Source organism: Takifugu rubripes, chromosome 8 (assembly GCF_901000725.2).
Source record: "Takifugu rubripes chromosome 8, fTakRub1.2, whole genome shotgun sequence".
NCBI classification, from domain to species: domain Eukaryota; kingdom Metazoa; phylum Chordata; class Actinopteri; order Tetraodontiformes; family Tetraodontidae; genus Takifugu; species Takifugu rubripes.
Genome location: NC_042292.1, coordinates 3,932,731 through 3,958,501, shown reverse-complemented (window position 1 = coordinate 3,958,501; position 25,771 = coordinate 3,932,731). Strand labels below are relative to the sequence as shown.

At 38.7% G+C, this 25,771-nt stretch overlaps 1 long non-coding RNA gene across 1 annotated transcript in view; it reads right to left on the bottom strand.

Moving 5' to 3' along the window:
• Positions 1-1,860: 1,860 nt before the first annotated feature.
• The window catches only part of LOC115250756 (uncharacterized), a 45,607-nt gene continuing 21,696 nt past the window's right edge, over positions 1,861-25,771 (bottom strand). Inside the window, exons 2-3 of the long non-coding RNA XR_003889338.1 lie at positions 3,105-3,162; positions 1,861-2,096 (exon numbers count right to left, since the gene is read on the bottom strand). This is a non-coding gene — a long non-coding RNA (uncharacterized lncRNA). The remainder of the gene's footprint in view (positions 2,097-3,104; positions 3,163-25,771) is intronic.

The following is a 25,771-nucleotide window of genomic DNA, read 5'->3' as shown; positions in this document are numbered from 1 at the left end:
CCGGATAAGCGGTAGAGAATGGATGGAATGGATGGAAAGGTAGAAGGATTAGATTCATGGAAAAATACTGGAATGAGACTTACCAGTAAATTGACTTAAAACAAAAATATGACCAAAACAACAAACAAAATATGAGATGTCTATGCAGGCAGAATTTGCAGTGCAATTATGAGAGTCATCTCATGAAGCTGGAATTAAATTAGACATTTTCTCCTAAGTAAGCTACTGCCTGGAAAGAAACCAAATCTAGCTGATAGAAAAGCATCTTCAATGTTCAAGCAGACATCGTGTAATGGTACACGTAGATTTACAACCTCGGAATAATTTAAGTTACCAACTATTGCATGTTCCACAAGAGAATATTAAGCTAATTGAGGCTGCCTTGCTCAGGGCTATCCTTAAGGCAACATAAATAATCAGAGGTGCCCAGCACATGCCATTCAAAAAGAGAAAAACAAATATGCTTCATCACCCTGCTTTGATGCAAAAACATCAAGGCTAAAGGACAAAAGGACAGGATGCAGTTTTCCGGGATGAACTTTTAATTTGGGTTTGCATTATTCCCATCTAAAAATGGTCATGAAAACTAGAGGGGCATTTTTACCCCAATAACAAATATAAATATAAAGCTGAATGTGGTCTGCATTGACACTGTCGGGACATTTCAATCACTACAGTTCTACTGCTAAGGAGATCATCTAATCAAGTTTTATTCAAAATGAATTTGTGGGTGTCAAGACAAACACAGTGACGGAATTTGTATCGAATTATAAAAACATTGGACAATGAGACGGGGAACACTCAGATGGAGCAATGCAGTTTATTATGCACCTGTCTGAGAGCAATCAACATGCAAATTTAAAGTTAGCTCTTGTGCTTGACTGCAAAAGCATTGCACATGGGTGCACTGGCTTCAAAGAGGCTTCAGGGAAATGTCCTGTTTACAGGATCCACAGTTCAACACATGACATGGGGTCAGAAAAATGATAACAATACATATGAGAATGTTCCAAATGTGTTTTCTCAGGTTGTTGACCAATTAAGGTTATGGTTTTTAGCCGTCTGAGAATAGACTAAGGTTATCCAACATCCCATTTGGTCTGGAAGTACCGTGGTATCACCATGGAAGAGCTAACAAACTCAGAAAATGTAGTTTTACTGTAAAACAGCATTTTATGGTAACCATAAAATATGATAATATGATATTAAAAAACAATTTTCTTCTTATTCATTCGTAAACATTATACTATCAGCACTGCACAATTATGACTGAGTGGGCTCGTATTTTCTTCACAAATTCAAAATAAAGTTTGTTCAAAAATCTAGTTGCTGCAATAATACTGGTGACCTTCCAGTGTCACTTTTTTTTGTTTTCTGAAATGGCAATATTTTCTTCAGACATGTTAGAATATAATAGTGAAAACTACACAAATGTTCAAAACTATAAAGAATGGCATTAGGAAGGGAAGAATGGCATTGAGAAGGCTGGCCAAGCAGAAGATTGAAAATTGGTGTATTATTCTCTGCTGCCTCCTTAGAGCTACATCTTTAGCTTATCAATGCCAGTGTCTTGTTGTTAGTTTTAAACCTAGGGTTTTACATCCACCTGGTCCACTGATACAAACTGCCCTGCTTTATTCCTCACTCTGTCATAGGAACTTTCCCCAGGATCAATGTGTGGCTAATTATAAGGCCCACCAGTGTCTAATGAATCCAAATCTGTATAAATGTGTCACCGCAAAGCTTTTTTTTTTCATTTCACCTTTCTGCCAACAGAATTATGATTAAAGACTGTAGCGAAAATATAACATGTTTACTCCAGACCAATATCCATCAAAATGTAAAACTTTGAACCTTTATTATAAATGTCAAAAAGCATACATTGCACATATTGTCAATGCAATATCTGTTCAGTGGAAACTGAAAAATAAAATAAAATACTGGACTGAAACTGTCAAGCATCTGAAAAGAAATGGTGACAGGTCAGTTACACTAGTCAATTTTGAATGCACCCCAACAGAGCCAGGCATGGTGCCAGTCGGTTCGAATCTTCTTTTGCGCTCAAGTTCTCTAGGTCTTGGGCTACTGGAGGCCATCTGAAAACACAGTGCAGGCTTTCAATACCTTCCGTGAAGTTTTGCATTACTGCAAGCCCGGCTGAAATTATACATAATAAAAAACAATGCAACAGGTCCAAGACACTTGACTTCTACTTGCAGGCTGGAAACTTATATGCTTCACTGAAACTAGACCCCAGTATGGTTCTCTTTTCCTTTTTTTAGAACTTCGCCCGAGGCAAAGAAAATGATTATATTGCATGAGATCCTTACATTTATACAGGACAATTCATAATTAAAGACAACATTTCCTCAAGCATGCCCTCGAATTATGGTAAAGCGCTGTCAATGGTATTTTTATATCCGCAGGGACAGCCTTTGGCGGATCCACCCCGCGGTGGTTACATATAAACAGCAGAGGATGTCCTTTGCAGAGAAAATGTCCTTTTCAGTTCTCATTTTCCCCCTCTGCATTATGATGAAAGGAATTTCGCCATACAGGGACAACGCCTGGGTGTTAAGGCTCAAATGTCAAACTGGATCTGGGAATAACAGTGAAATTGCTAATGCTACATCCTGGGGTTATGTTGCTAGAAAGTCAAAAACAATTACTGTGCTGACCACTTGGCTGTGTGAGTAAAAGGTGTTTTGAATGGTGTAAAATGTGGGGGAAAACAGTACACCACTTGTTTTAGGTCAAGCAGAATTAAATTGTACTTTGACTTGTGTAAAAATTTAATAGGCACGGACCTGCAAGCACTTATGTGAGCAGGATATTGGTCATTATGTCTCCATGTAATTAAGCCATCATGAAATAATTAATTGTTGTGTCATGGAGATAAAACTAAGTAACATATTAAAGTAGATTTGGGAAGATTTACAAAGTTCATTAAACTGTGGTGAATATATATATCTAGCATATGCATTTAGCTGTATTTGTTATAGCACTTTGAGATTAATTATTTGGATGAATTATTTATTTTATTACAGTTTATTACAGCGCAAACGTGTAAACATGCATTCAGTATGGAGTGAAGGGCAATTTACCTGGGGCTGGGGTCTCCCTGAGGTTTCTGCCTTCTCAAGTTTGTCCTTTGTTTTTGCCCTAATTAAAATAGCAAAATTTGATTTAGATTGCAAGATGACAATAAAACAATATAGATTTTTCTTGTCTGACTCATATGTTCATATTATGAATGCTTTAATTAATTTACTATTTAGCTTACCGGTAAGCACATAAGCTGCATAACTATTTGTTTGCCGATTTAATGGAGGTTCAGTGCATAACTGTCTAGTAATATCACACAAGTATTTAATTCTCTAATTCTCTCCCTGTTGGCAATCAAGGAAATGTTAGACTTGTATCATATCATTTTCGATTGAATCAGTGTTTTTCCTTTAAGTGGATAATCTGGTACTGGTAGCACAAGTCACATGTCTTCATTGGGGTTTCTTTACAGTAAACCCCGCTCTAGTAAGACATTGTATTAAGCAATGTGGTTAAAAAGATACCAAAAGAGAGTTTGTGTGGACAAATGAGTGCCATTTTCTAGAAAAAGTTGCATTTTGTACAAATGCATTAGGCTCGCCAGCTGAATCACATTAAAGTTTCACACAGCTGTATATGAACCTGACTTACAAAAGCAATTGATCAGGAAATACATTTCTTTATTTTCTTTAGTAGAATTGAGTAGAGTTGAACAGCCATAACCAAGTGACTTTAAATATGATATAATGAAATTGACCAGAAAAAAACTTTTTCTAAATTCTTTGTTTGCCGACTTTAGACCCATGTATCATTCTGAATATGAGATGCTCTACTTGAGACCTATTAAGCTCTGTTCCACTCCATTGCTAAACCAAATTACTGAAGGTCACGGACTTGCCTCTCGAGTAACGTGTCACCAATTACTTGCTCGATTAGCGTTCCGTTAGAATGTGGATGCCATAATCTGTGACGAAAGGGGCATTAAAGGGGACACGTGAGGGGCAGATTTTGTGAACCAGTCAAGTACCATCCTTTTCGCGCAAAGAAAACCCAACAGCAGCATAATGGAGGACAGATAAATCTTAGCCAAAGCCTTTCATAAAACTTTTTTGTCTTTCTGAATAGTGAAATTCAATTAAATCCCATTGAGACCCTGGATGAGGCAATTTTGTTCAGACAGCATCTATCAATTCCTATGCCACATGCTTGTTATTGCTCTTAAAGTTTCTGACAGTGCCATTGTCAATAATTCTTATTATTAAGAGTACATCTGGAAACAACAACAGGTCAATTCTAAGAGAGAACTCCATCTTTCCTCTCATAACACCCATTATTAAACCTTTGACTGCTTTCATTTTTGGATTGAAGAGAACATGTAGAGCCCTGCAATTGACTGGCGTTCAGTCCAGGGTGTACCCTGCCTCCGCCCATTGTGCTGGAATAGGCTCCAGTCCCCCCGTGACCCTCAGTGGAGGAACAAGCGGTAGTGAGTGAGTGAGTGAGAACATGTAGGGAGAAAATTATTACAAAAGCATAAAAAAACTAACATTTGCAGTGTGAATTGGTTCTTATCATCATACAGCCAATTTGTTCCAGGCTGTCGAATGTGAGAAGTGCTCCTAGTAGATGAGCGGACCTGCCAGCCAGTCTTTGGTAGCCTGTCAGCTACAGTTACTGAGCTGGCCCCAAAAGCACAGCCAGCCGAGCTTTTGATGAGACCATCTCATGGAGCCAGTGATTAACGTATTTGACAAAAGAAAGCCGTACGTGCTCCAATGCAACACACAGTCTGGGATAAACTTTAAATGAATGCCATTTAAATCCCAACTGCTTTGCTGACACATCTTAAGCTCTTTAGAAATTAATTTATAATTAAAAACCTGACAAAATGTGATAGCAGCAACCAGCCAGTCTCCAGTCTCTTTTTGAGGTAGAAATCATTTTAGGGTCACAACAGGAAGTCATTGAGTCAGTCCCCAAAGTTTATCTTTTGTATCTCAGATTTTTCTTTAATAAAGCATGACACATCAAAAAATAGCCAGAAAATTCTATTTTTTTGGAAATGAGATGTTTATTGAACCTTTTAACGAAATCCCAATTTTTTTTTATTTTGTTTATGACATTTTTTTTGTATCAAATATGATACATTAGGCGATTTTGGCAACTTTTAGCTCACAACTATGTTAACTTTAGACACAAAAACAAAGTTTGCCCATAACATTTTGACAATATAGAACATGAACAACAACATTTTTCTCTTTGGTTTTTTTGCATAGCACTTTTTAGCACAAGAGGCACACTGCAGCCTCTTTTACGGGGTGGTGTTGGAGTTGGTTCTGGAGAGGACAGTGGTCTGCCACACTTGATTTTGGTTTAGAAAAAAAGAGACGTCTCAGAATCTCGCGTATCAAATATGATACAAACGGCTTTAAAGGGTTAAGTCAGTAAAAAAGTTTCAGGCAAATTGAAAGGAAGTAGTAAAACTGATACTTATAGATTTCTTCCTCAGTTACATATCTGTACTGGAGACGTTCCCTTGGGGTTGGTCAACAGGATGCTGTCACTTGCAGAGGTTTATCACAAAGGTGATGGTGCTCTCATTCATGACCTTAAATCTCATTTTCCAACCTCTGCCTGTTCACCTGTAAAACGATCCCTGGATATCAAGGCCAGTACATTCAAAATAACATTGCCAGGGTATTGGATGATTATTTTCACTGTGTTTGCTTTATCTTTCTCTCACTTAAGGATCCTTTAAAGGGAGCCAGAGGGTTTTGTTCTTCGCTATGTCCTTGTCATTATATTTCCTCCACCTCTCACTCGGTAATATAACAACCCTTTTATTGAAGGGTGAACTCGTATTCCTAACCTTAATCAAGGCCATGTTGCTTTCTTTGGTCTTTTTTTTTTTGCGTTTGTCTTATTATTTACTGATCAAATTCTTCCTCATGGCTCCGTCTCCCATTTTAATTGTTGAGAGTCTAGAATTTCATGAAAGGCTGATACACAGTGCCAGTGGACTTGAAGCTGTGTAAGGCCTGTCAGATGACTTCTCAGCTTTCTTAGGAGCAGATAAAACAGTCAGGTTTCACTGGCTTTCAATGCAAGATTGAAAGGAATTAAATATTTAGCTATATTTGGTGAAAAAACTGTTTTAAAAACTGGAACAGCAACATATTAGCATATTTTTATGAATACAGTATGTCTACGAGCATCAAATACATGAAATAATTTCCAAAAGCATCTCTTGGTTAGGACATATTTGCTTTTTAATTTGAGATTTTAACAAGTACTTAAATTGCTTAAAGGTCTTCAATGCACAACAGACAAGATAAAAACTGAAAATATTAGTGCCAAGAAATGCCATAAAGATGAAGCAGAAAGAAAACAAGATGAGCTGACAGATACTTCAGTACAGAGGATGCACAAGAATAATTGGACACAGGTTGATGGAAAATAGACAAAGGTGAAAGTCACCCAGGTAACCTAAATGGAACAGAACTGACAAAGGGAATATGAAAAGACACAAGATGAACACAGAATTTTTAAAAAGACAAACAGGAACCACTGGATACCAAGCCGTCAGTGGGGACATCAAATGAAACTTGATAAACAAAGGCCGCATATAAAAACTGAATAAGGTCACATGAATGTGTGATGCATCTTTAGCAGGTATGGGGAACCCAGCCCTGGGAGGGCCAAAAGTCATCTAAGGCTTCTGTCATACCAGGAAGTCATTTACAGTGTTAGATGCGAGAACAGGTGAACGTGCTTGTCTCCCTGACAAGACAAAAAAAAAACATGACCTGTGTGTCCGTATTATTGTAGTACAGACGTAAACACAAAAATAACTTTCCTGACATGCTGAACACAGACCCAATGCTCAATTTGTGCCATTTCTGTAGTGTAGTGCAATACCACCGTTTTCTACTCTTCAAAAGTCACATAAAGGCAGACAGTCCTAACACTGAATATCAGATTTTAACTTTTCTTTTCATTTTGTGATGTAGACAGTCAAATTATCATGCAATACCGATCCAGCAAGAGTGGGATCTTTCAGACTTTTCTGGTCAGCATTTGATCAAGGAATTACTGGTCAGCATTTACTGGTATCTAATTTGAAATTTGCAAATCGCAACTACTAGTACAACCCTTGTGTATAGTTGATTTTCCCCGATGCATTGAAAAAAATCTGTTTGTGGACAATAGACTGTATAGTATATCATGAAATAATTCAACAAACAGAATCACTCTGAATGTCTGAATGCATTTACTGTGTGTACAACAGAAGAGGCATTGTATCAGTCCAGAACAGCCTCTGGGGTGCTTTCACAAAATGAAAATCGGTGCATTACAGCAGGAGCACAAGTCCAAGAACTTGTCAAAGTTCTTTGTTTAGTTAGAATAGTTTACCACCCTGAAACTTTTAATAGGACAATTATCAGCTGCAGAAATCAGCAGAACAGGGAAGGAGAAAAGAGAAGCTAATTGCTTAAGTGTTTTAATCACTGATGAAAAGATTTGGGAACAAAAAAATGGTAAGATGTACTTAAGCAACTACTCATGGCTTCTGCATTGTTCCCTGTTGAGGAATGCAGGATGATTGTTTTTAGTGAAATGTTCCAAGGTTTAACTCTCTTTTATGAAAGGTGTCACAGCATTTCTATGCAAAGAATATAATGGGACATGATCAACCTTGAATTGGATTTTAGCTCAAAGATGAATGCTAACAATCAGATCCTTTTATGTTTCAATTCACAGCACAAGTGAGCTTGCCTTTACTGTTTATACCAGCATTTGAGTTTGATGATGTGGAGGAAGGATGAAGGATCTCTATAGCATATAATTTTGATTAACTGTCTTCCCCCTCGCAATGACACGTTTTTAAAGTATTGGGCCCCTATTTATTAAATGTGTGCGTGAATTAAAATTTGCAAAATTCACATTACTTACAAAAATGTGCAAGCAGACCTATTAGCAGTGTGCACTGTCTGAAGTGAGCAAAACAAAATGCACTGTCCATTTAGCATCTTGGCCTTAGTGTTAGGAAAAATACTGCGAGGACAATCTACAAATTAGAAATGTTAGCACAAGCAGTCCGGTTTATCAAACTTGGAAGTATTTATGGTGGTCGTAATTGGATGTAAATATAGTACCCTAGAAGGGCAAGTGCAAATCTCAAACCATCTATGCCAACTTGGAGCTGATTGGAGGTTTGTGTTCAGATGCATTTTAAATGCAATGATACACAGAATAGGCAGACAAGCATTCCATCCACACGGGAAGCACTGAAAGAAACCAAATATGGGTCTTAGGTGTTTGCTGGCCTTCCAAAAGTCATCCTAGTGATTCACTGTTCTCATGCAAATTGTTAGGCCAGACATGGCGCTGACCAGCTGCTTTGTTGTGCGCACCAATGGCCCAAGTGTCCCGCTGGAGCGCACTAGCATTATTGGAAGCTTGCCTCCTCTACAAGTACTTCCAACTTAGTTGAATCAGATTTAATTTTGCATTTTTGCTCTTCCTCAACACTCGCCATGATGGGGGAAAAAAACAGTGCACAAACTCATTTAAATAGTGCTCTTTTCACCTTATGCAATTTCTCTCCCAAGCCCATAAATTAATGCTCCTTATGGGATAGTTTAGGTCTCTTAGGGGATATTTTACAGCGTGAATTCTATTTGCTCTATATCTGTCTCTCCCTTTCTCCTCCTTTGCCCAGCCGGAATGTCCCCCCATATGAGTCTGGTCCCGCTCAAGGACTCTTCCCGTTAAAGGGAAGAAGGAAACATTTTCCTTGCCACAATTGCTTGTTGGGGATCAGGCCCTGGACTTCTGTTTGTGAATAGAGGCAATTGTAATGGTAAAAGACACTATATAAATTGTAATTTAATTTGAATTGATGAAGAGAAATAAAAGACAGATGTGTCAGGGGAGAGGGGACGACACCGGCTTGCATAAACATTTCAACACGGATAAGAACGATAAGGCCAAAGGAGCCCATCGTAATGTACACATTTATTCGAATCACCTATACGCTAATAAGATTTGCAAATGCTTTCATAATTTGCAGTAGGTCTGTTTATAGACCTACTTTGAATGTAATTTGAATGTTATGTTATAAAATCAGAAAACAACTTTTCAGTTTGACTTTCTCAACAGTAATACTTGATTTACAGTTGTGGAATGACACATCAAACACCACAGTTTGAAGTTATAATGTACTTCCTTTTGTTATTTTAGTGGTTATTTCCCTGTGCCACTTTCATTAAGGCGTGAACCCCTGTGTAACAATTCTGGGATGCTCCAGAGAGACAGCACAGTGCCCACTGTGCAAATGCAGTTATTCACACGAATGGGAATTAATATGCTATGCAGTGAATGGCACTGCATGGCATGGTGCAGCCACTATATGTAAAAACTTGGGGTGATTTTCAAACTACCACTGTGCTTTCTTTTTATTTTTTTTATGAGGTTCGGGGATTCATTTGATTACTCTATAAAGCTAAGTCTTTTGTAGAAGACAAAGAGCTAATTGGTCAGATTAGGTGTGCTTGAACCTCCATCCCCAAAGTAAACCCCTCATCACTCCTGTCAGACAACTTTGTATTGACAGTATTTTTCCAGGCTGTACGACCTTGGCTGTCTGAGCCGTCTTTGTTGGATTACAAGGAAAAAGACATCAAGCATAAGTGACACCACAAGAAAATTGTGATTAAAGGTTAAGCATTACAGACTGTCTAATGTAGATATATTTGTAAATATAAATTAGCCCTACCATTAAAATCAAAACTGCTTTAATTGTAATAGCAAAAACATGGAGTATTTAGAAGTGTGTGAATATTAGAATTCATTAGTAAGATCTTAAAACTCCAATTTATATGGGCAGTATAGAGTTTGTACATTACTGTTTTTCTGTTTCACAATAAACCCTGCATCTTAACCATGATTACTTTTTGAGTTTGAATTAGGTGTCTGGCTTTCAGACAGGGTAAATATTAACTTGGCCAAGGAGCAGGATAACAACATGACACCCCCTTAATAACACAGCTTAACCAAGAATTCCCATTATGCATATTTGGCATTGGCCCTTGAAGAAAGCATCCATCCACAATTTCCTTTGGGGAAGACGGGCTCCATCACCCTCCTGACAAGTGCTGCCATATTTCATTCAAGCACCTGTGTTATCCATTTGACAGTTCTCTCATTGCTGGCCTGCTTCCTGTCTTGCCTTTTAACGCTGACGCTGCACAGTGGCAACTTACCATGGGCTGGTACATGGGGATTTCAGCTAAGGTCTCCCCTATTTAGGGCGATTCAGAAGTGAACCACAGCTATTCCAGAGAATGTGTTTTTGTGACATATCAAGCTTTTGTTGAACTAACGCTGAACTCTTTATCAGCTCGGGGGAGTGTGCATAATTGCCTGCTCGAGAGTCCAGGGAGGTAGGAAAAGGCAAGGAGATCCCACCTCCCCCTTTCTTGCTGCTTCTCAAAAAGTGTGCTGTCTATGAGCACTTACTGTATTATGATTAGGGGTTGAAAAAACTGTGAAGAAACTAAAATACATGAGCTATGTCTTTATACAAGAATCACATCTACTAGACAACATATCATAAACCCGTCCTTCCATTTTAATCAACCTTTTTGTCTTGATGCCATTTTAGTTCCTCAAAAAAGAAAAAAAAAATCGAAGTGACACTAAACACATTACTGTTGCTGCCATCTTTGTTTTGCTCCTTGTCTAATAAAACCCTTGCTTGGATGTAGAGTGAAAGCAGGGTAGGATGGAGGTTTGGAGAATACTGTGGTAACCTAAATAATTACATGCCCTGTTCTCCCAGAGTGATTAATTATATCTGCAGGAAGGGATTTCTTATTTTAGAGTCCTCCACAGACATGGGTTGGTAGGGAGACAAGACAAGGAGAGTAAATGGAAAAAAGGATGATGACAAAATAGAAGGGGGCCCTAATCAAACCTTTCTTGACAGATTTAGGCTGTATGCAAGACTTGCAGTGTAATATCTTTTGCTCTCTGGTCAGCTTGGAAGAGCTTCTCTGCAGAGATGAAGGATTTAAAGTTAATCAATGTGTCACAGTGGACTTAATTAACAGAATTTGAGCGTCTTGACAGAATATTGAGAGACTTTTGCCTCATGCATCACATGCAATGTAACATTTGGGAAAGATTAGAGTTTCTTATATATAACATAGTTTTCTTTTTTTCCCCCATTTTTCTTAGAGTATGTGTTTGCCAGAATGGCCTTTCTGAGAGGTGAATATATATAGTGGACATGCCATATTTGGCTGAAAGGGCAGTCCTTCCTGGCTTACTGTAGAACGTCTGATTTGTCATATTCGAACCCCATTTGAATATGATGTTTGGAGCTTAGGCTCAGTGCGTTTTACCATCATGACTCATTGAATATAGCATCCAATATATTTTATTGAGAATTGATGGATGTGTGGACTGAGTATATCTTGAATAGAATAATCTACTTATAGAATTTTCACATATTAACCTTTACATTTATCAGAAATTGAATTGTATTACATTGATGTACAACTCTCACAGTAATATCTGTGTTTTTACTATTTGAATTCATATTAATGTGGAAGTTAAAGGTTCCATTCAAGTGTAAATTTTCATATATGTCAAAACAAAGTACGTATCATCTAAACAGATACGAATATACTTTTTTAAAAAGTATATTCTTCATTTGATCTCCATGGATTATCACAGAATATCAAAGTGGAAACATAATTTAATCAATTCATATGCTAAAGAAAACCCAAAAACCTGAAATAGTGCCCTGACACAAATAGTTAGACCTTTTACTTCACTTGAACTTTAGCTCAGTAGACCTTCAATTTCTCATTATCTTCTTTTGGATATTTCTACAAATTGATTGGACAAGATTTGGAACCAATACGGTCTGAAGGACTGCTCTGCAGAGCTCAGAGACAGGATTATATTAAAGCAGAGATCTGAAGAAGGTTACAAAGCATACAGATACTAATCTGCTGCACAGAAGATTCCCATTAGCACAGTGGCCTTTATCTTTTTGAAACATTGGAAGTTTGGAATAAATGGGAGTCAGCCCAGTGCTGGCCAAAAAAAAAAAAATCACTGGTCACTCTGAGCTTCAGAGATCCTGCCTGCAGATGGAGGGAGGTTCCACAAGATCAACCACCACTGACAGAGGCCTCTCGGTGAAAGACATGAAAACCAATGCTACAGTGATGCACCATTATTATGTGAGGGTTTTTTTCCAGCAGCTGGGACTGGGAGGCTGGTCGGAGTTGAAAGAAAGCTGATGGGATTAAAGCACAAATAGATAGTTGATCAAACCCTAATCCATAGCACCAACAAACTAGGCAAAAAAAAATCACCTTTATCCATAATAATGAATGCGCAAACAGCCGATACAACACAGACGTGGCTGAGGGACAAATCTGAATGTCCTTGAGTAACCAAGCTGGAGTCCTGACGAACCCAGTCTCAGGGGACCTGAAAATGATTGTCCTGATGTAATCTGCAAAAGGATCTGCAAAGAATCAAAACAGAATATCCCCAAATCCAGACGTGCAAAGCTTGGGTCATCATACTCAAGATGACTGCAGGCTGTAACTGTTCAACTGGTGCTTCAACGGAGTACAGAGGAGAACATCTGAATGTCTATGTTCATATTTTATTGTTTTTGTATTTACATATTCTGATACAATATTTAACAATGCTAAAGCATCTGAACGTGTGTCAACTGCACAGTAGATTAATTTATAAAAGAAACATTTCATTTTTAACTTTAGACCTCATTTCCCTTATTTCCCATCCCAGCAGCAGTTAGACTGAATGAAACAACCTTGAGTTTTTGACACAGAAAAGGTGAGCTAAAATTTGCTCATGGTTAGAGGGTAAAAACAAAGACACGGCCAGTCCAGATGGGATTAAGCAAAAAATGAAATTACCTTCTCTGCCTCTGAGCATTATATCCCTGCTAAAAAAAATAAATAAATAAATAAATCACAGAACCAAGCACCAGCTGCTCAAACACCAGTTCAACAAAGCTGCCACCTACAAAATATAAAGTGTACTGATTTGGTTCTGCAAGTTCTCATTTTGCTGCTTATCTTTAATCCCTAGAATGGGTCAGTAAATGCAGTGTTTTCAGCAGTGTAATGAATTTTACAATCACACAGGCAGAGGTGGGGAGCGACAGACGCCTGCAGTTGGTACTGCTTCGTGCAAAAGCTCAGCTCTTGTCAGTTTCTCAAAAGCCTCCGTAAATGGCACATAATCTGTGAAATGGTCTTAACTTTACAGTATACATTTTTGATTCGCAATAAAAAAGGTAATTGCTTTATAAACATGCCAGTTTCCATAAAGTTTCCATCTTTTTCAATGTTACTGGGTGTCTTGGTATTCCGCAATGGATCTAAGCAATAAAAAAGCACATCCAGGAGAGCTAATGGCACCCTAAAGAGTGGAACCCTGACAACAGGTCATCTGATCTGTGGGGGTTTTATTGTTACCGTTATTTGGTTACATGGAACATAACCAAACAGGAGTGAGCTGATGGAAGAAAACATTGTAAATAAATCAGTTAATTCAAAATGGTGTTGTGAAACTTTGTCTTTATTTTGAAAATGTCAATTTGTCATTCATACAATTATTACAGTCTTAGCCATTCATTACTACAGTTACCCACCATAAAAAAAAAAAAAAAAAATTATTTTAAGCATGAAAAGTAATCAAAACACAAGTAGACATTGTGAGCATGTAAGTCATGCGGCTCAACGGGTTTCTCTCCTCTGATCCCCACTTCAAGCATCCAAGTATTTAATCTAATATTTTTGCGTTATATTTTGTTTCAATTTGATTAATACATTTTCCCAATTTAGTTGAATTTTAAAATCTCCTCCCCATATATATTTTTTTTAAATCATTAGATCAACTACCAGTATATGGAAGGAATAGTTGCTGTTAGGAACACACAATGCAACAACATGCACGTTAAGGAGACAAAACAACTCAATTTAACCAAAAAAAATCTGCCTTCCCAATCCTTATGTACTGGTTCATGTTTGTAATATACAGCACTGGATTTCAAATTTGCCACTCCTCTCTGCATCCCCGATCCATGACAAGAAAAGTCAACGTGTGTAAATCCTGATTCGTTCAGGTGAGCTTGTTCAGAGTCTTTGAGCAGTGACTCCTGGAAGAAAGCTACTTGGATTTTATCATACATATTGAGATACAATGCCCCCCGTATACGGATCAAGTACACCATTTATATTAAATGAGGCTATTTTAAAAGATCTGTTTTGCATCCATGCGTCTGCCCCTCCCCTGACTTCCACTCAAAAATCTGGTGCTCTCCTCCCTCTTCAGAAGTATTGGCAGGGAATATACAACTAGCATATTGATAAACATCAAATTAACAATAGTTTGTCTGTGTAACTCTCTCTCTATGAGTCTGTTGAACCGACCCCGTTGAGCCACCCATAGGAGCTTGAAGGGAAAAGTCCCCCCTTTCCGCCTGGAGGGAGAGGCCTTTACCTGCAACATTCTCATGGTGGAAGAAAGAAGAAAGCAGGTCAAAAATAAAGTTCCAGGCTACGAACACACCAGTCTATTTAATAGTGGACAGTTCGGAAAAATTGCACAATTAACTTTGCTGCCCTCAAGCTGTGCGTTGAATCCTTTAGGTTGAGATGGAAAGGAAAAAAAAAACACTGATGCACCTGTTCCATGAGTGTCCGGAAGTTTGATGGTTGTCACGGTGTAACCTCTTCCCTGCACGTAACCTCCTCCTAGTATTATAGGTTGCAGTTCCCTCATGTCTCACGCACAGCCTAGCGGGAATGAGGGTTTGGAACTGAACTATATTATCCTTCAGCACTTTGCAGATCTCTGTAGAGATGGATAGTCATAATCCAGGCTTACATTGTTTTCTTTTCAGGTAAAACCCTTTCTTTATTATGCTTTGCATGTCTACTGTTTGTTTTAATTTAACTTAAAAACATACTTATGGAGCATGACAGAGCATCTGGAATGAGTTATTTTGTTATGAGGGGATTTCTCTAATGTGGTTCAACCAGGAGCTCTCTCATTATGCAACCATCCTGACTGTGTTATAACCGGTAGGTCATTTTAAATAATTTCCTCAGTCATCAATATTCTATCTGAATAATTGTACTTGTAATTGTACTGACTTTACAGATTATTCACTTATTTGTTTTAACTGTGTTCTGTAGTTTCTTAACTTTTTAAAACCTTTAGCCTGAACAGCCATTCCATGTATGTATGAAGGGCATACTCATGCTAAAAAAAAAAAGTTCAAACCCTTTCAGCGGGACTGGATGTTTGCTTTCCTTTGAGGTAACAATGCAATTCTGGCACAGGAACAAAATGTCTTTAAATGTCGTGTTTTTCCAATGCTCACTCCTGAAGATTTTGTCCAAAAAAACACTCCGGAGACATTTTTAAATAAAAAGCCACAAATCACTGATCAGGAAGTAAGTTTACATTGTGCAATATGGAGACAGAAAAACTACAGTACAGCTGTACACTAGAAAAGTGCCTCCCTGAAGAGAAAGTTCAGACAGCATACATACTACAGTGACCTCTCCTAAAAAGGTGACATTCCCAGCCAGATTGGGGAACTATTCCCCTTGGCTACCAAACATGCAGTGTCCATATTCAGATATCTTCACAGGCTCCCTGCTCCTGCTGACCATTGCATGTTTCCCAGTAACTGAGCCTTTTGACGTCAACATTTTTTTTAATGATGAAAAACTCAACATGGTCTTGGAAGTTGGAGAATTCCTTCCCAAGCTTGCTGCTGCATCTTAAGCACAAAAATTGCCACTTTGCATTAAAAAAAATTTCAACTTCAAAAGCACCATCATTGTCCTCAAATACGCCATCATGACTCTTCTGAGCAGTTGATCCACATGTGCCATAAATAAACAACATCTGTGTTGCTTTTCTGAGAAAACCTCAAGTTTTTCAGATATTGAAATTATACTTACATCTAATCTCACAATTATCATGAAGCCGCAATGTCGCTCATGTATTTATTTATTTTTTTAAAGTAATACAATTCATGTCCTCAGACAGGAGCTACATTAATGTCTGTTATTGGTATTGGGTATAATTTTAAGTCTTAAAGGTCATGACTTTGTTCTAAACAACATCACTCTTGCTGCAGATGTTTGGAGTGATTAGTTGACATTAAAACCACTCTTCCAAATGAATGAAAATTGTTTTATTGTCTTGCATCAGCCCTGGCCAAAAACACTGGCTAATCCTTGTCTGACATTTTTATTTTGAGTAACCAAGGTGGTCTTAGATCTCATTAACCAATACCAATCTTGGAAGCCATCATGGCCAAATCTTCCATGAACCAATTAAAGTTAAATTTGAAAGACCAATGTCGAATCGAATTAGGACACCTCCACTGTTGGTGTGTTTCTATTAAAACAATTATGCGACACATTCAAGAGTGCGATGGGACATGTTATTGGAAGTTTTGTTCTCGCATGTGTTCTCGATAACAGGACAAATGCTGCATAATATCTGGTTCAATATAACAATTTCTTTTAATCTGCTTAGAACACATTCTGCCAATCAATTAAAAAGCCCAACAGAAAAAGAGAGGCTGATAAATCACAGGATGTATCATTTGGACTTAAATGGGAACAGTAAGCGTGAAGAAGAAACTCAAGAAACATTGAGAGAAGCACTAATTATCAATGTCTGTGCCAGCACTTTAGAAGTATTCGCCTTGAAATAATTCCATCCAGCAACTGAATGGTGTCCTTTTTATTCCATTCTCTTGATTTATATATGAGAGTATTGACTTGTCCAGCCACTTTGGACACCTGCAATACAAAATAGGGTCACATTTTGAAGAAATTCTGCCTATTTTCAATAATGTGAGTGAATTTGGCCTTGAGGTCCTGGAAATGATAGATTGGGTTTGAAACAAGAAAGTGAAGGTGGAATGACTAAAACACTGTTTTCTAAAAGATATACACCACTTTTAGAATATGGGGTTGAAGAAAATGAACTAATGAGCCCATGAGATGCTATATTTAAGCTATCTCTGTTGCTTCAATAGACCTTTTAAGAAAACTAATTTGTAAATAGCAAATATTTTATTTCCTAAAAATATCAACAGGGGAAATATCTTGATCATGAGGTTTGACGGTCTGAACAGGAACAATAAACTTTTTAGTCATGGAGGTGGAAATTGCCCACACTGTCAAACACTCCCACCAAGAATTTTTTTTTTAAAGGGATCCACATTTTTTGTGCTAAGAGTCTGAAAAGACCAGGAATGCGTGAAAATATCATGTTAATACTGCAAAGAGCCAGAGTTAAACCTGAAGCCTGGAAGATGCTAACTAATAAGTATCCTAAATTTTTTTTTTCAAATTTTACATTATCCACTCACAATCCACACTAAAAAAAATAAATAAATAATGTAAACCTTCTAATGTGATTTTAGCATATGGATTTTAGAATGACATGATTACTAAGTGAGAGATAAAGGTCTTTTAGGTCTGAAGGAGCAGCTTAGTAATATGAGGTTCTTGAAGTCTGATTCGATACAGACATCCTTAATCCCCAAAAGTATAATTTGTTGCTTTATTTTTTAAGAAGCCTTGTTTCCTTTCAAATCATCACCTTTGTTTCTGTGAGAAACACTGCCAGTGCAAATGTGGAATGAGCAGTGCAGGATCATAAATTTTAGCATTGAGCTGAAAAGTTTTGGTGTCACGAAAAGCTAATGTCAACGATTGGTATTTGCAAAGAGTGAAAAGAAGGTCAAGAATTGATGGTCGTGGAAAAAAGTGCAAATTTTTAGGTGTTTAGGAATTATTCATATAAATGATATAATCTGTCAATGCAGATATTTAGTCTCCAAAATATCAATAATGAAATTGTGCACAAGTGAGGACCACAGGGAAGAAAGCTGCTCTTAGATTTTCAAAGATGTTTGAGGGCCACAGGTGTTTGGGAGAAGCTTTTTGTGCAGACCCACCCACCACGGGCTTTGTGATACAACAACTCAGTTGGCTCAATTGGAATCTTAGTGTGAGTCAGATTGTGCACATTGGCACTGAACCATAGCCTGGGAGAGTTGCAGAAATTGGTCTCCAATAATAATAAAGAATCTTATTTAGCCATGAAATCGAAAGCATATCCTTCAGATTAGCAGAGAAAGGGGTTTTATAGTTGCCTCCTGCTTTTCAGACATCAAACTATGGCTTCAAATGCTAAATAAACACTGAATTCATCAGCAGTGGGACACTGCTGGATCATTGGACAGACCATGTCTGATGTCTGACTAGAGCTTAAAATTCTAAAAAAAAAGTCTCCCTTAAAGAGTGAATAAAAGTACATTCACCATTCAATTATCAAGTAATTGTAAAGTTCATAAGAACACATGCCTGCAAGCAGCAGCTAAGGGAGGAAGGACACTTCCATGAAAATGTAATTCACCCCGAATTATTTTGCTCCACCAGCAGCATTAGAAGAGGATGAAGAAGAAAAGACAAAGTTGCCCCTCAGACAGAAGTCAGTGTCACAGTTTAGATTCTTGCTGACTGGGATCAATATGTAATTACCTCTGAGAGAAGAGAACAATGTTTTCACCCCATCTTTTTACTATTTAACCCCTTTTTGTCCCCATGGAAGCCAAGACAAGTGGCAGCAATATCCACTATCGTAATTTTTGCAACAGGTGTCTTTTTTTTTTACTTGCATCAATAACTTGATACTGCTAATGGACTGGTTATTCAACTTTTTGTGGTGCTTGCGCTCTCACCTGTTGTAACTCAGGTGAGTGATTTTGTTGACCCTCTGACCAATGGTGAAAATCAAAGCTTTTAAATGGGATACTCAAATTTGGTAACAACGAAGGAGATTTGAATAGCCTATTAGGACCCTCATTAAATAGGTAACTTTATACTTTAACATGTGCTTTTGCTGTGCTATTGTAAATGTGTAGCGGTACTCTAAAAAGGTTACTGTAATCATTGGAAAATCCATTCTGGAATGGACAGGTCACTTTAAAAGTTAAAGTAGGCAATTTGGAAGATATTCAGTAAATTGCCAAGTCTCATTCCAAGGTCATAATATACCAACACTTTGGGGTTGGCAACAGTCCCCATGGCCCGCTTCCAGGAACAACCCAGTGTCCATTTTTGATGACCGGACTCTCAACAGTACACTGTCTTTCTTAGTTTACTTCAACTTGAAGTGGCCCCCTTCCTTATTCCTCAGTTCCTTTGTTCCAAAACAATAGCAACAATCAAAAACAAGGTGATAATATACAACTGTACGGCTAAGACACAAATCGAAAGAATTAGGTCATATTTGGAAAATGTAGTTTTGAGTGTAGACTGCTTGCACTAGTGCCACAACTACAATTATACTTTTTCTTCATGCGTTTTCAGCATTTGATTGACCTTCGACCTTCTCTGCTGTTTAGAGACTGACAATGTAGACTTAATGAAATATCTTATTGAGATTCAAGGATTCTTCCAAAACGCCACCAAGGAAACTGCACAAGTTTTTTTTTTTTTTTTTTTTAAACCCTCTAATAGACTATTGTGCTCTTTGTCTGACAGGTCGGTTAGTTGGTGAGGGTATAAAAGAAAAAGTTGCTTTTGCCTCTCTCTCTTTTTCCCCAACCCTGCACTGCACAATCGGGTGACTCCCTCGCTCCTAAGGGTTCAGGGACTTCAGTCATGTTTGACTGGCTCTTGAAGACATTGTTTAAGGTTTTTATTATTGCTATGAGGGCTTAGGTCACGTTTCATTGGGCTTAGCGAACAAGGATGGTGCCACCCGACATTCTTTGTTGGCTCACTGTGATGGTCATATTTACTCACCGCCTCCTCTTCTGTTTTCCCAGACCAGTTGCCTTTATTCCTCCTGAGTGTGATATAGCTTGTACATTTCTTGTAAAAATAAAATCAACCTTTTTCCTGCAAGCTGTTGTTTCCATGTTGATGCTTACCCTGTGGCTGGTCATATTTGAGTTGTGAAAATGGGGGGGGGGGGTTATAAAAATGACACAGCGGACTATTTCATTGAAATTGCTTACTCCAACATTGATGTTAATGTCAAAAAACTGTCTAATATCTTTTTTGAATGCAAAACAAGCTAGCAGCGATTATAACCTTTTATGAGTTGGCAGTCACTACAAAGCCCCACAAAGTGTTTGACGACTTCCTCTACAGGTAGAATCTGCATAAGTCTGTCTGCTGCCAAATAGAAATCCATGGATCATTGTATTTCCCCCTTTGTCTAAATAGCAAACCGTCAAAGCAGCTACTGATCTTGGAACGCCATGACAGCGCTGTCCTCCACCTAGCTTCCAGAATAAACAGCTGCTGTAGCTTGATAGTGTCCTGTCAACAGGGACTGAATGCTGCACACTTTGTCTATTGCGAGTCCAAGATGTTTTTCCCCAGTGGAAAAGTGCTGTGCATGTAAGCATCATTTACTTCTGCTTTTCTGCTCTCTTTTAGAAAAGCAGGAGTAATATACTGTATCTCTCAGAAGAGAAATATTTTCCTTGTTTTATTTCCGGGTGAGTGATCTTTACTGTTTGCTAATATACAGGACTAACATGTGACTTGTGTGACGTGTGTTGGTCTCCGCCAGGGCTGCCCTTTGTCACCGATTCTGTTCATAACTTTTATGGACAGAATTTCTAGGTGCAGTCATGGTGTTGAGGGGGTCCGGTTTCGTGACCTCAGGATCGGGTCTATGCTTTTTGCAGATGATGTGGTCCTGTTGGCATCATCGGCCCGTGACCTCCAACAATCACTGGATCGGTTCGCCGCCGCATGTGAAGCGGCTGGGATGAGAATCAGCACCTCCACATCCGAGGCCATGGTTCTCGGAAAAAGGTGGAGTGCCTTCTCCGGGTCAGGGAGGATTTCCTGACCAAAGTGGAGGAGTTCAAGTACCTTGGGGTTTTGTTCAAGAGTGAGGGAAGAATGGAGCAGGAGATCGACAGGCGGATCAGTGCGGCATCAGCAGTAATGCGGACTCTGCACCGGTCCATAGTGGTGAAGAGAGAGCTGAGCCAAAAGGCGAAGCTCTCGATTTACCGGTCGATCTTCGTTCCTACCCTCACCCTATGGTCATGAGCTTTGGGTAATGACTGAAAGAACAAGATCACGGGTACAAGCCTCCGAAATGAGCTTCCTCCGTAGGGTGGCTGGGCTCTCCCTTAGAGATAGGGTGAGAAGCTCTGCCATCCGGGAGGAGCACGGAGTAGAGCCGCTGCTCCTCCGCGTTGAGGAGCCAGATGAGGTGGCTTGGGCAACTAGTTAGGATGCTCCCTGGACGCCTCCCTGGTGAGGTGTTCAGGGCATGTCCCTCCGGTAGGAGGCCCCCGGGAAGACCCAGGACATGTTGGAGAGACTATGTCTCTCGACTGGTCTGGGAACACCTGGAGATCCCCCGGACGAGCTGGAAGAAGTAGCTTGGGAGAGGGAAGTCTGGGCCTCTCTGCTTAGGCTGCTGCCCCCGCGACCCGACCCCGGATAAGCGGTAGAGGATGATGGATGGATGGATGTATCTACATCCATTCATATTACCCCATACGTTCTGTTTTCTTCTTATATATATACTGTATATAGTAGGGGGAGAATATTTCATATTCAAATGGGGTCCCATCAATGCTCCTTGTGACGGTTTTGTCACTTAATAATTTAATTATTAGTTAAATTTCACCAGCAAAAGCTAATACGCAAACTAAAACAATATAAAATGCAATATAATATATGAACTCTTACTGCATGTATTTCATAAAATCTGAGATGCATGGAGCAACATTGATCATGAAGTTGACAAGATACTACCAATGTGCAGAACCACAGAGTAGCATTTATCAATAGGTAGGACGAGTTGAAGGCCACATTGTTGACCGATCCACAGTCAATTTTGGGCGGCGCTGTGCGTTGTTTCTGGTCGAGCTTTAGCTTTACACTCAGCAAGACATTTAACATTTACATTTCACTTTGATATATTTAGATTAACATTTCACTTTAGACTTGTCACAATTATCTAAATGCGTGAAAACTAGTTACTTTTACATTTGACGCTCCATAACCCTCACAGTAGGCCATCAGAGTCTACCAGGATCCCTCCAAAAAAAATCCCCTTTCCAGATATATACATAGACACACAGGCATACACATGCTCACACTTGGTTCCAGTATGAATCGAGTCACTCTGTCAATGCACCGAGGGGATAGCGCCTTCCTCCAGCTGCCAGTCCCCCAAATCCACTGACTGATCCAGTGCCCACACTGTGGCCTGCACAGCCACTAAACAATATTTCAGCCTTCACTAGATGCTGTAAAACTCATCATGCTTTTTTTTTTAAAATAAATAATAAGAAAGAATAAGAAAGTTAAAGAAGCCTTTGTAAAGAGACATTTAATGGGACTCTGGAGATCTAACCCAAAGAATGAGGATGTGACAAAAACGTCATTTGATGGAACATTGAGCTGTCTATTCATCAGAGCGCGAGGTGCTGGGTTTTATGGGTGCCAGAAGCCCCTTCACTTCAGAGCATGACGTTTTGTTGTTTTTGTTTTTTTTAATCAGTTTCAGACTGCCAAGTTGAACATTTGAGCATCTAAATGCTGTTATTTCATTTGGAAATAATGTTACCAAGTTTATGTCATCATGAAGGTGCCAACATGTTGACTCAAAGTGCTCCACTGTCAGTTTCTTTGAGATTTGAGACTCTGAATTAATTTGTACATGCTGATATTCTCCTGTTTTTTTGTCCAATACACTGTAATTATCTTGACTAAAAAGAGGGCAAACAGTTCCTCTAGTGACTTGCAAATCCATTATTGCCTGCCTAATTGGCTTGGCAAAGCTCTCCCCCTCTTCCCCTCATTTGTGCACACAAAGATTAAAATCCTACAGTGATTCTTAATTTGAAACAGAAGAAAGTACAGACAAAAATGATTAGCCAGTGCCCAAGAAAAATAAAGTAAATCATGAATAGTACATACATATCTACATGTCTATGCAGGCATATATTTGCATACCATGAAACATGCTTTCCACTAAGAAAACAGAAATCTTTCTGCAATTCCACAAAAAATTCCACCTTTGAATTAACATTTTATGGATAATTCTCTGCTTAGGAATGTTTCTTACAAATTATTTACAGAAGTGTGAACATGGATTTATAAAAAGTCATTTTTTGTGTGTGCAGGACATAGCATGGTTAAAATTGCTACAGTATTTTTTAGCGGGCAGAACAGTGACACCATGGTAACTGCAGCCATTGACTTGAGGTGTGTGTTTCCATCACCTCTCCCTGTTTTCAAAGTGTTTTACAAGTGGGTCGCTGCCGCCCATGAAGGAAATACATACACGTATGGAATCTACACCACTCTGCACCAAAGGAATCACACCCAACAAGAATATCAAGAGGAAGTTACACACCTTGCACAGGATGTTATCTAAAATTGCAAATATAATAAAATCTCAGCACAATAAATCGACAGATCGAACAAATCTTTAAAGCCTTCTTTCAGACCCTAGTGCAGAGTGTCTGTTGTGGGTTTTGAAGATTAGAAATCCATGTTCTTTCATCCGGATCATGTTCCTTTTAGCCAAACTTTAAAAGCAGAACTAAGTAACGTGTTCCACATCTGCGCTGGCATGGATTAGTCTGTTGATGATGGATCTTTTGGCAGAATGATAAAGTGGAGGACTGGTTTGTCAAACTTTGTTGCCTGTGCATCAAGCCTGGAAGTGTTCTGATAGCTTTAAAAGCCTTCACGCTTGCTGACTACAGTCAAACGGATGGACTTGACTTGGTTATGGTCCGTTTCTCATGTTCCCCAGTGCAGGGAGCTAATAAGTCAATCTGATCCCCTCCCTGATATTGCGAGGATGCACTTATCGCATCGTCAGCAGCTTGTCTCATTAAAGCCTCGAGTTTCGTTTGCATGCTACCAATTCAACATTTTTAAATTGCCTCTCTCCTGCTGGCTGGAGCCAAGTCATGGGTAAAAACAAAGGAACGAAGTCCCTGCACAACCCCCGGCGCACTCCGACCATCAATCACAGCTGTCAGAGCAGCTGTGCTCCTGCTCTGTGGTGAGAACTCGCACCAGAGCTCTACATCAACTGGAGCCGTGATGAATGCACAAGCTTTAGCGCAGGTACTTTTGATCAAAGGCTGTGCCATTAACAGGTAGCACTGTGACAAAAGTAAATCTAACAGTTGTCAGTGTCATGTAGGGATTGATGAAAAAAGGTAAGCCATCTTTTGACATTTGTTTTCTCCATTTAATCTGACCTCCCTATACTATATTCATACTTTCAATTAACAAATTTAATACACAATGTCTGCTCCGTGCCATAAACTTGAAATCCATATTTAGCATTTATCAATTGATGAAAAAATTCTGAAATTATCCAGAAATTGGATATTAATCTCTTCTCTGGGACAAAAAAAAAGGTCAATGCCCAGAAGTTTCCTATTTATATACTTCACTGCCTTTTTTCGATAATTTTGCACCACATTTGGAGGTAGCCTTTGGAGCACTGTAAGGCACCGCACCTCCAAAGGCTCTGACACGGTCCTTGCAATTAGCTGGCAACTCATTCAGGGGTGTACCCTGCTTTGCCCATTTGCAGCTCCAGCACACTCCTCGCAACACTGCAAGGGGTAGGACAGAAAACCCTGCTGGCTTGTGGCCCCCACCATTGGACTCCTTGTACAAGGCGTATTTATGCTCAATTTAATGAAATACTTCTGACATTCTAGAACTCCATGTATGTAAGCTGAACTTTGGCTATTGGTATGTTAAGGTAGTAAATGTACTCTCTACTAAAGATATGTTATGTTTCATAATCCAATCTAAATGAACGAGATTCTCAAATATTGTGCTCAGCTGAGGGAGCTGCCCTTCGAGACTGCAAAGAGTGTCTATGCTGTATATCAGAAAAACTCCCGAGACCTTTGTAAAAGGCCAGAAATCCAAAAATGTATTTGCATTTCTGGTTATTTTAACACCAATAGTTGCTTTTAACAAAATATTCTCTCTTCTCTGGCTAACATTTGATAGCAGTGCTCGTGTTTAGGTTTGTCTAACTTTTACTGATTTGATCTAGAATGAGTGTTACTTTAAAGTGTATTTTCTGAGAAAAATAAATTCAAATGAGCCAATTTTCCATAATGGGTTCTGGAACTACAATGGAAAACAATGCACATCACCGTTATTTAATATGATACATAAAAATACAACTGGTGTGCTACGAATATCAAACAAATCTACTGTGCCAAATTTAGTCCATAATTTGCTTTTGTGTTTTAAAAGAAATCAGCATGAGACTTAGTTAGTTGAAGTAGAAGTACTGTTGAATTCTCCTTGGCCAAGATTCCTCTTTGACCGGCACAACTGATCAATGTGTATAGCGTGTTTTCAACAAAATAACCCAAACCTCTTAACAATGAAAAGTACTCTCCTCCACTTCTTATCTCTTCTGCTCATGCTGTCATGAATACAAAATTCAAGGGTAGAACGTTCATCGCTTCTAGAAACTGGTAATTACAGTAGTAAACAAGTTACACAGCAAACAAAGACACTAAAGTCACTGTTTATTCATCTCAGTTATTGCTGTTAAAACAATCACCTCAGAAATATCTTAAATGCAG